At 48.5% G+C, this 9,971-nt stretch overlaps 1 long non-coding RNA gene and 1 pseudogene across 2 annotated transcripts in view; one reads left to right on the top strand and one right to left on the bottom strand.

Annotated features, from left to right (window-relative positions):
- The window catches only part of LOC106048706 (uncharacterized), a 38,437-nt gene that overhangs the window by 5,520 nt on the left and 22,946 nt on the right, over positions 1 to 9,971 (top strand). The window contains exon 4 of one of the 2 annotated variants that reach the window (XR_007160089.2): positions 1,843 to 1,866. The exons of the other annotated variant lie outside the window; for it this stretch is intronic. This is a non-coding gene — a long non-coding RNA (uncharacterized lncRNA). The remainder of the gene's footprint in view (positions 1 to 1,842; positions 1,867 to 9,971) is intronic. 2 annotated transcript variants of the gene reach the window in all.
- On the bottom strand, positions 2,627 to 8,185 carry LOC106048701 (keratin, type II cytoskeletal 5-like; annotated as a pseudogene).

Here is a 9,971-nt window from a genome sequence, read left to right as displayed (position 1 = left end):
GTGCTGCGAGGGCCACCGACCTCCATCGGGTTGTGTGTCAGATGAACTAATAGTGCACAGTGGAGAGATAAAACTGAATCAAAAAGATTTTTTGAAATTGGCTACGTGAGCAATAAGTACGGGAACTTAATCCAAAATGAGTTGCTTAAGGGTATCTGCAGCATCTCATAGCTTGTTTCTGTTGATGTGCTTCCAACTGCCGTTTTCTCTGTCTGGGAACTTGAAAGAACCTGAGCAGGAGGGATTTTTTATTTGTTTTCCTTATTGCAATCATAAAAGCCGGCGCTCACAACTATCATCTCCTGCAAGCGCTCCTGTCACCGCCTATTGCCAATAGCGTGAGTCACGAGCACCCGAAGCGCGTTCGGGCGAGCTATCGGGGAGCCGATCACCGGGCGTGCTGCACGGGAGCAAGACGGGCGGTAGCAAGGGGGTGCTCTCGCCTCGGGAGTGGAGACCAGGAACCCGCCGGGTGCTGTGCAATGTGCTGGAAATGCCAAAATTCCCAGGAAAACTGCGCTCACACTCGCACATCCTGAAGCTGCTGTAGCCAGCCCTGGGCCCTGATTTCATGGGTGATGCAAGTAACTCCAGTAACTGCTGCTGGTTTGGATCAGCAGCAATCCCAGGAATGTTACCAGGCTTATACTGGTATTGAAACTAAATAAATTGTGTTGGAAACGTGGCAGATGTACAGAGATTTGGTTTCCTAAGCCTGCAGATGGGAGTTGGCACATGTGAGCTGGATATGGTGGAAGGGGGCCAGGCAGCAGTGGCCGGGAGCCTGCCTTTGACTTCCAAAGAGCTATGCAAAGTCACACCTGGGAACCAGAGCACAGGCTGCAAATGCTTTAATTAAAGAAAAGAGAAAGGATTCATGTTTAAGGTAGTCATTACCTCCCCAGCTCTTCTAGGAAAGCCTGTTGCTGCAGACTACGGTAATTAAGTGGAATATTACAAAGGGCAAAGCAAATGATGGTTTAGGCACAAAAAAAAAAAAAAAAAACACGGAAAATTCTTGCAGTATCTCTCAGTCCCACAAAATTCCCTTGCGTGGTTTTGTCACTCACATGCACTGTCCTCCTCGAATTTGCCCCCTCGGAAGGGAAGGCTGCTCGCACAGCGGGTGCCAGTTTGGGAGGCAGGATTTGTGCAGGGGTTGCCTGCTGGGGGAGGGCACTTCTGGAGGAATCATGTCCTGGGGACGGGGAACAGGGCCAGCTGAGAGGTTTGAGATGTTTGCAGGAGTCTGGCTGCCTTTCAGCATCACCGCCTCTCTTTTGGGCTGTTATTTGCTTTTTTTTTTTCCACCCCAAACTGGGAAGAAAGACATTCAGAACTGGTAGGGTTAGTTAAGGTTAGGTTGTCTTTAGCTGCATTGATTCATGCCGCGCTGTGTAAGTCAGCATTAGCACAGGCAAGTACAGAAATCAAGATGACTCACAGTTTATTTTTAACCTTTGCTAATTTCTGACCAATCTGTCCAAAAATTAGCATCCTCTGTGGCAGCAGGGGCTGAGGGGTTTTGTCCCCAGACTTTGGTCTCTTTTACTGCGGCTCCCTTGATTTTCTGAGTGAAGGGAAACTGGATGCTTCTGTGTATGAGTGCGTCTGGGTTTCAGCGAGGTTTTGCTGGGGAGCTTGTGAGCGTCTGCTGCAAACCCGCGGGGCTGGTGTGTGCTCACTCGCTCCTGCCCATTTGCTGTGCAGGGTTATGAAAAGCTGGGATGTTGAGAGGTCAGGGGAAAGCAAAGCGTCTGACTCTTTGAAATGCAATAAGGCATGAGTGTTTGTCTGAGGTTTTCTTTTTTTTCCCTTTTCTTTTTTTTTCTCCTTTTGCAGTGACCAAAACACCTGCATCATGTGGTAAGTTGCTCTGTTCCAGCTCACCGAAACCCATCCTCACTCTAGATTGTCCCGATAAAATCCTCCCCCAGATGCTAGGTTTTGCTGTGTCTTTTGAGAAAGCAAAAATTGAATGCTTTTTTTTTTTTTTCTGTCTGAGCTAGTAGAGCCGTGCAAAAACCTCCCTGCCAAAAAGAAAGGCTTTTGGATTAACAACAGTAATGGGCTAAGAAATGAATGGTGACTAATTTTTTTGTTGCTTGATGGATAAACCACCCCCCTCCTCCTCTTTTTCCACGTTCTTCAGTTTGTTTCGTGACAGCATGCACCTCATTTCAAGCTTTTCAGTATTTATTTTAATCAGAATTTTGAAACTTTTTCCCCAAAAGTGAAACGAAAGCCTCCTCCCATTCACCCCGCTGAAGGTTGGAAGTATTTCATGCTGCTGGTTTAGAGCAAAAACATGTAGGAACAAATAAATTACAATCCAGTTTTATTGGACATGTTCCCAAAAGAGAAGGGAAGGAAAACACAGCATCATTTCGCTATCACTGAAGTATAAAAAGCTGCAATTTTCTTTTTAATGGTATTTTCACAAAAATAAAAAAAGACAAGAGTGGAGTCCTAGAGGGGCAAATTCTATCAGAAGGGGGGCACTGGTGTCCCTTTGGGCGCCTGCTCCCAATTGCCATGTTTCCCATGGCATGGGCTGAGACCTGACTTCACTTTTTGGTTTCCCAAACGCATCTCTTTTGGCAGAGAAACCCACACACGGTGAACAGCCGAAATACCCCAAGGAGCAGCATGGACGTGGCCCTTCAGGCTGGTTTTGCAGTGACTCAGAAATCACTCCTAATTGGCTCTGTGCTCCCATAATAAGAGATATTTTAAGAGGGGCAACGAGCTTGCAAATCACTGCCTGGGATCTTTCAGCAACCTCCTGGGTATTTCTACATAGCAGAAAAAAAATCCCTCACGTGTGTATGAAAACAAGTTGCTTAACTTGAAGGGGTGAGTTTGGTTCATCCCAGCAGGGAGGGCAAAGCAGGCTGGATTGAAGCCAAGGTCCCAGCCTGTCCCCGGTCTTCTGCAGGCCAGAACCGTGAATGCAAAACCAAGCTAAAAACCCCAGTTATTGCATCTGCACTGCTTTTTGATCTGTGTTGGCTGATGGCTGTCAACTAGCTGCAATTACAAACTGCTCAGACTCATTAAAAAACAAACCAAACCCCCAAAAGACAATTCCCAATTCAGAAAATCACTTAGACCCGTGTTTGTCTTTTAAACCTGTTCCAGGTATTTTGAGAGATCTGGTTAGCTCGTGCTCCGCTGTTTTTCTTGAGGTGGGACCCAAATGCTTAAGAACTATGGTGCGAGGAGCCAGGGCAGAGCAGATGGAGGGGTGGTGGTGTGCAGGGGCGATGCGGGAGCAAGGCAGAAGCGATGGTTTCAGGGAGGGTCCGGTGTTGGTTTTACTCAGGCTGCATAGCATTCTTCAGGCTTTGGCTTTTTATGCTCTTTTTGCTGGAGGAGGTTTTGGAGACGATTTTCACACCTGGGTTGGTGCCTTTTGCACTTCCAGAGCTGAAATTCCCCCCTCCAGTGCTCAGCCCACTGCTGCCGCCGCTACCACCTCCTCCGTAGCCAAGACCGCTAGAGATGCCGAGACTGCTGCCTCCTCCAAATCCACCTCCGAGACCACCACCACCGCCGAGTCCAAGTCCTCCTCCATTTCCAAAGCTGTAGCCTCCACGGCCACTGCCTCCTCCAAGACCAAAACTGCTTCCACCACCTCCTCCAAGGCCAAAGCTGCTTCCACCACCTCCTCCAAGACCAAAACCACTTCCACCACCTCCTCCAAGACCAAAACCGCTTCCACCGCCTCCTCCAAGACCAAAACCGCTTCCGCCGCCTCCTCCACTTAGGCTCAGTCCACCAAATCCTCCTCCCAGGCCACCTCCACCAGCTGGTCCAGAGCTGGAGCTGATCACCGCTGCAGGAAAATACAACCAGAGGGTTGAACATCTGCTCTGGCAACCCCCCAGTTGCAGGAAGCACCATCATTGGGACTTGGACCCATGGGACTTGAACGCAACTTCTGTCCCCACACGCTAATGGTTCTGGTAGGCTCTGAATGTCTTACATGGAGCAATTGGGTAAAACCTCCCTTTTCCCAGGGTTGCTCAAATGTTCTGCTCCCAGTGGCCCCAAGGGAAAATGAGCACAGTGATACTTACAGTAGCTGATGGGGTTGAGTCCCTCGCCGCTCAGCCTGTTGGAGGGCAGACAAAGGGGAGGTCAGAGACAAAGTACAGAAGCAGGTGGGGGAACCAACCTGCTGGCAGGGGAACAGTGACATTCACTATTCCTTCTGCAGGGATTTTGTTCCACCTGCTCTCCTCGCCCTCCAGCAGCTTCCTGTAGGTCGCGATCTCGATGTCCAGGGCCAGCTTGACGTTCATCAGCTCCTGGTACTCGCGCAGCTGCCGGGCCATGTCGGCTTTGGCTTTCTGTAGGGCATCTTCCAGCTCTGTTATCTTTGCCTTGGCATCCTTGAGGGCCAGCTCCCCACGCTCCTCAGAGTCTCCGATGGCCGTTTGCAGCGTGGCACACTGCAAGGGGAGGGATTGGAACTCCTGAGTGCTGCTTGTCTCTTTGGGTAAGACTCAGCCAAGGAAGAAAACCGTTCTGGCCAGGGTGTTTATGAGCAATGGTTAAGACTGAGGTCATTCTACCATATTTAACATTGCTGGAGTTGAAATGCCAGCCTACAAGGATGATTTTGTGTGTGGTGCAGTACCCTTTCCGGTACCTCATGCTCTGCAGTTGCTGATGTCTCTCCAATCAGCAGCATGGTGGCAGACAGCAGAGAGCTGCTAAGGGACCACAGAACAGGGCTCCATGGGCATCTTTTGCCATTCCTACCTGGTTCCTCGTGTTCTCTATCTCTGCCCGGATCCTCTGGATGAGCCGGTTGAGCTCAGAGATTTCCCCCTTCGTGCTGCGCAGATCATCCCCATGCTTCCCAGCTGTGGCCTGCAGCTCTTCATACTGAGGTTCGGGAGGAAGAGTGAATAGTCTGAGCCCTCCAAGTGGGCAAGAGGTGGCTTAAACAGCCTCACACAGGGACAGCAGTGACTTTTCCCAGAAATATATCCACGGCATCCATGGTTCTGCTCACCTTGGTTTGGTACCAAGCCTCTGCCTCAGCCCGGCTCCTGTTGGCAATGTCTTCGTACTGAGATTTGACTTCGGCTATGATGCTGCTGAGGTCCAGGTCCCGGTTGTTGTCCATTGACAGAATGACAGCGGTGTCGGACACTTGTGCGCTGAGCTGAGCCAGCTCCTGTGGGGAAGCACACGGTCCCGTGGCAGCTGTACTTACCTCTTCACATGCCACGGAATGGCAGTCACTGCCCAGGGTGGCAGCAGGACAGAAATCAGGGGAGGGGGGTGTTTGTACCGCATCATAGAGGGCTCGAAGGAAGTTGAGTTCATCGGTCAGCGCATCCACCTTGGCCTCCAGCTCCACCTTATTCATGTAAGCAGCATCCACATCCTGGAAAAGAACAACTATGGGCCCATCTGCAGCACCTGGTACCTCTTCTTTAGCTCAGCCAAGGACTGACCAAGCCCAGAGATGGGCTTGGGACCTGGGATTCCTGGCACTGCCAAGCATCTTTATTTCTACGTGGTCTGTTCAGCCCAGGCGACTGTGTGTATGTTGTGGGACAAGAATTTACTTCCATCCTCTTTCAACCCCCTTCATTCCTTTCCCCCAAAACCATAACCCAACTGTCAGTTTTTAAAGGACAAGGATGCAGCTTCATGAGATCTCCCACCCTTTAGAGCTCTCCCAGCCTACGCAATGCTCAGCATCCGTTAGAACTCCTGTCTCACACACCTTCTTCAGCACCACAAATTCATTCTCTGCTGCTGTGCGTCGGTTGATTTCCTCTTCATATCTAGAGGGGTAAAGGGAAAGGTGTGCTGGATCATGTCTCAATAAACAGAAAAGTTGTACAGGGAGGACTGCAAGATTATTTGGGCTGGGTGTGACATTTTAAGTAAAGCAGTTACAGAGGATTTTCCTTTGCAAGTCTCATCACAAGTTGTCATGTCCTGGCTGAGCCTGCATTTTCTGATTGGAAAAAATTGATGGACCATTTTTCTCCTGTTGTGCCAGAAGGCAGGGGCTTTGCAGGGAGAGGTCCCTCATGAGAGCTGTTTATTAGAGGGAGATTCATCAGGTGCCGTGTTATGGACTTGAGCACAGACTGGAGATCCCTTTTTTCCCTTTCTCATAGAAAGTTTGATGAATATCTCAGGCTAGGTGTTTGTCCTTGAGAAAGCTAGGTTTAAGTGAGACGAATCCTACTGCCTAATGCTAAACTGAACCATTTGCATCCCATTTCACCCCAGGCTGCCTGGATGTGCCACTGAACAGGCACTCACTTGTTCTTGAAATCCTCAACAAGGTCTTGCATGTTCTTCAGCTCCCCATCCATGCGTCCTCTCTCGTTGAGCAGGTTGGCCAGCTGCTTTTTCAGGTTGTTGATGTAAGCCTCGAAGAGTGGGTCCAGGTTGTTTTTGCCTGCACTGTTTTTTTGACCCTGGTCCTGCAGGAGGGTCCATTTGGTCTCAAGCACCTTGTTCTGCTGCTCCAGGAAGCGGACCTGAGCATTGGGAAGCAGAAGAAGGTTAGCATAAGAAGCCTGTGAGTGTGCTGATGGCCAAGGGACAGTAACTGGGACTGATGAATAGCACAAACCAAGTGAATCCCAAACCAGGAGTGTTAAATCCAGCTGTGAATATCATCCAGATTATCCAGTGCTATGTTTGCCCATTCAGTAGCTAAGGAAATTTGCCACTGGTGGACAATTCTAATTAGAGACAATTTAATTCAGGAAGCCAATGAGTAATCATTAGAAAATGTGGGTTCAGCTCTTTCGTCACTTGCTTTCTTTAACATCCTTCGTTTTTTTCCTTCTTCACAAGTGATATTTATCTTCCTTAATTAATGCTAGTATCTGAGTACTACAGGTTAAAAGACAGGTACTTAATTGCCTTTTCTCTTGCTCATGTGTACTACATATAAGGTATTTAGAGGAAGAAAAGCTGAGAAAGGACTTACGTTGAGTCTATATAAGAAGGACCTTAGCTTTCAGACAATAAAGCTGGACAAAAGAAGCAGCACCTCTGCTGTGATACCTCGCAAAGACAGCTAGGTTAAGCAACTGGCTTACTCTAATTTGAGATAATATATCTTATTTCTCAGGCACAGAACCTGAATCCTCGTTACTAGTTTTCAATGTCTAGCTTTCTGCCTTGTAACTGTTTACAAGTAGGTTCTTTTTTGATTACTTTATTAAAAACATGCAGATAGGAAATATGCACTAGACTGAAGATTTCTGAAGCTATACTTTTGTAGATACAAGACTGTCTTGCTCCCTAGCACAGGTCCACGGTGCTTGATGAAATCTCACCTTGTCAATGAAAGAAGCAAATTTGTTGTTGAGGGTCTTGATTTGCTCCTTCTCGTCTTTCCGCACCTGCTGGATGTTCGGATCGATCTCCAGGTTCAGGGGTGCCAGGAGACTCTGGTTGACTGTCACTTCTTGGATGGTACCGACTCCCGGTGGGCCACCACCAAATCCTGCCGGACTCCTGCCGCCACCCAGCCCTCCGCCAAGTCCTCCCAGGCCCCCTGCTCCACCAAAGCCAAACCCTCCACCACCTCCCTGTCCCCCACCAAAGCCAAGCCCACCAGCACCTCCACCCAAGCTATATCCACCACCTCCACCACCGAGACCAAGTCCAAAACCACCACCAGCTCCGCCGCCACCAAGTCCACCGCCACCACCGGCTCCACCCCCGAAAACAGTCCTGTAGCTGCTTCCAACCCCGATGGATATCCTCTTGGTACCACCAAGGTTGTAGAGGCTCCTGCTGCCGAACCCACCGCCACCACCACCTCCTCCAATGAGCCTTCCAAAACCTCCTCCACCTCCTCCAGATCGTGCGACAGACATCGAACTGAAGCCAGCCCTGTTGCCACTGGGAATGACAGCTGAGGCAGCGCTGTAAGATCTGCCTCCACCGCCGGCTCTCATGCTGTACGTCTGCCGGTTCATCGCAGCAGGAGATCACGGCCCGGCACAGGCACAAAGCAGCAAGCTGGGAGAGTGCAGCTCTCTGATGGAAGGGGGTGCGGGATGCCCTTTTTATCCCTCTGGGGATCTGGGCTTGGTTGCATGGAAGTCCAGAGATCAATTTAGTGCCTTCATGGTTTTGACGTGCCAAGCAGCCAGCTGTCTTCTTGAAACTTGTTAAACGGTGATTGCACTCAAACACACCTCTTGGAGCCAGCCTGAATCTGCTCAGCTAGAAGAGTTATCTAACTGTGATTTCTGGCAGGAATTGCTCAGCCCTAGTGCAAAGCTGCTGTGTGCTTGCAGAGGTGCATTATTTAATTTCCTTTCTGCAAAGCAAAATAAATGAAACAAAAAAGGGTGAAAAATAGCTACCCTGATACTCCTACCCTACTTACAAGATGTAGTAGATCAGCGTGGAGCTTAGTGCAGGCTCCTCTGAAGTAACTTGAATGAAACATAGTAAAACTAAAATAGCTAAAACTGAACAAAGAGATTTCATCTGAATGAAAAATATTTCATTTCTTTGCCCACAGGCAAAGTGCAGGTGTGATGTTCATGAAGCCTGACATCTTGTTCAGGGCTCTGATTTATCCAGTTGCCCTTGACTGTTCACACTTGTTGGGCAGAGACCATCTTTTCAGCTGACTCAGTACCAATCACAGAGAGGCCCTGATCCATGATTTGCCTCTGAGACACTATATTTAGGTGTCATCTCGAATTTTGACTATTTAATATTAGGTGTTTAGTCTATGGCAGGTTTTCTAGGCTGCCTTTCTAGACATATTGGCATCTCCAGAGGACAACTGCATCCCACCCAGAGGCGGCCCTTGCACTGCCTCCAGTCATCTGATGATGTGGCTGATATATTTCCATCTTGATCTAAAAAACATTTCAATGAAAGAGGCAGATTTTCTGAAAAAAATATTTTGCCCAGCTTTGTGGAATTGTATTATTTGCATGTTTAACATTAGGGTGCAATCAGTCTTGAATTTCTAGCTCTTTACAGGTGCGATTTCTTTTTGAAATCTTTGAACCTTTCTATTCAAAATGCAGCTAAAAGCAAAGATTTAACCAGCATGAAAAATACTCCCACAAATTCTGTTGATTTTACTTCCTGAAATCCTTGGGAAAAAGAGCAAAGTCAATAGGGTGTGGTGGCATTTTCTGGCCTCTCAGTCTGTGTGGAACTGCAATGTTTACAGTATTTTATTCTTCGTGGTTAAGAATTCTGTTTGTTTTCAGCACGTTGTTCTCCTGCTGGCATTGCCCGTGCTGTGCGCATGACTGGGACTTAAACATCTGTCTCCATGTTTGCAGGACAGGACTCCGCATGCCCTTTGAAATATACTCATGTGCCTCTGTGGCACAAAACCATTAAGTATGAGCTAAAGTCCCACTGGCATCTCTGGAAGAAAAATTAAGCAGGTGCTTCGTGTCCTACCGACTACAGAAGATCAAATGTCTGATGATCCCTGGAGAAATGCTGCCAGTCAGGCTCAAACCAGGAGAGTTGGGTCACTCAAACTGAATTTCCCATTGCAGTGTGAAATTCCTGGTTGGTGCACATCGTCTCGCTTCTCTCTGGAAAAATGTTGGGCTGAAGCTGCCTGGGATGTTAACTGAAATTCGTGAACATCTTCATTATTTGCATAAAATTCAAAGCCCGGGTGCGATGGGAAAATGAGATTGTCTTCATGCTTTCTTGACCCCAGTAAGGGCAGATTGTCCTGAAGCTGACAAACGGGTTCTGATCAGATATTAGAGGTGAATGAATATAATGGCATTAAGGGTGGGGCTGCCAGAAGAAAGAGGGAATTGTCATTTTAGGCTCCCACACTTGTCTTCCTTCAGCCTGCTGTCCACAAGGTATGCGAGGCTGGGGGAGATGCACCAGTTCTTTACTGGGCTTGTTTAGTGTGTGCAGGAGCTGGCGTTTGTGGGCTCTGTACCCAGGGACAGATGTGGCTTTTC

Source organism: Anser cygnoides, chromosome 32, assembly GCF_040182565.1.
Source record: "Anser cygnoides isolate HZ-2024a breed goose chromosome 32, Taihu_goose_T2T_genome, whole genome shotgun sequence".
Classification (NCBI taxonomy): domain Eukaryota; kingdom Metazoa; phylum Chordata; class Aves; order Anseriformes; family Anatidae; genus Anser; species Anser cygnoides.
The sequence above is the reverse complement of the archived record's forward strand: the minus strand, read 5'-3'. Positions and strand labels throughout refer to the sequence as shown.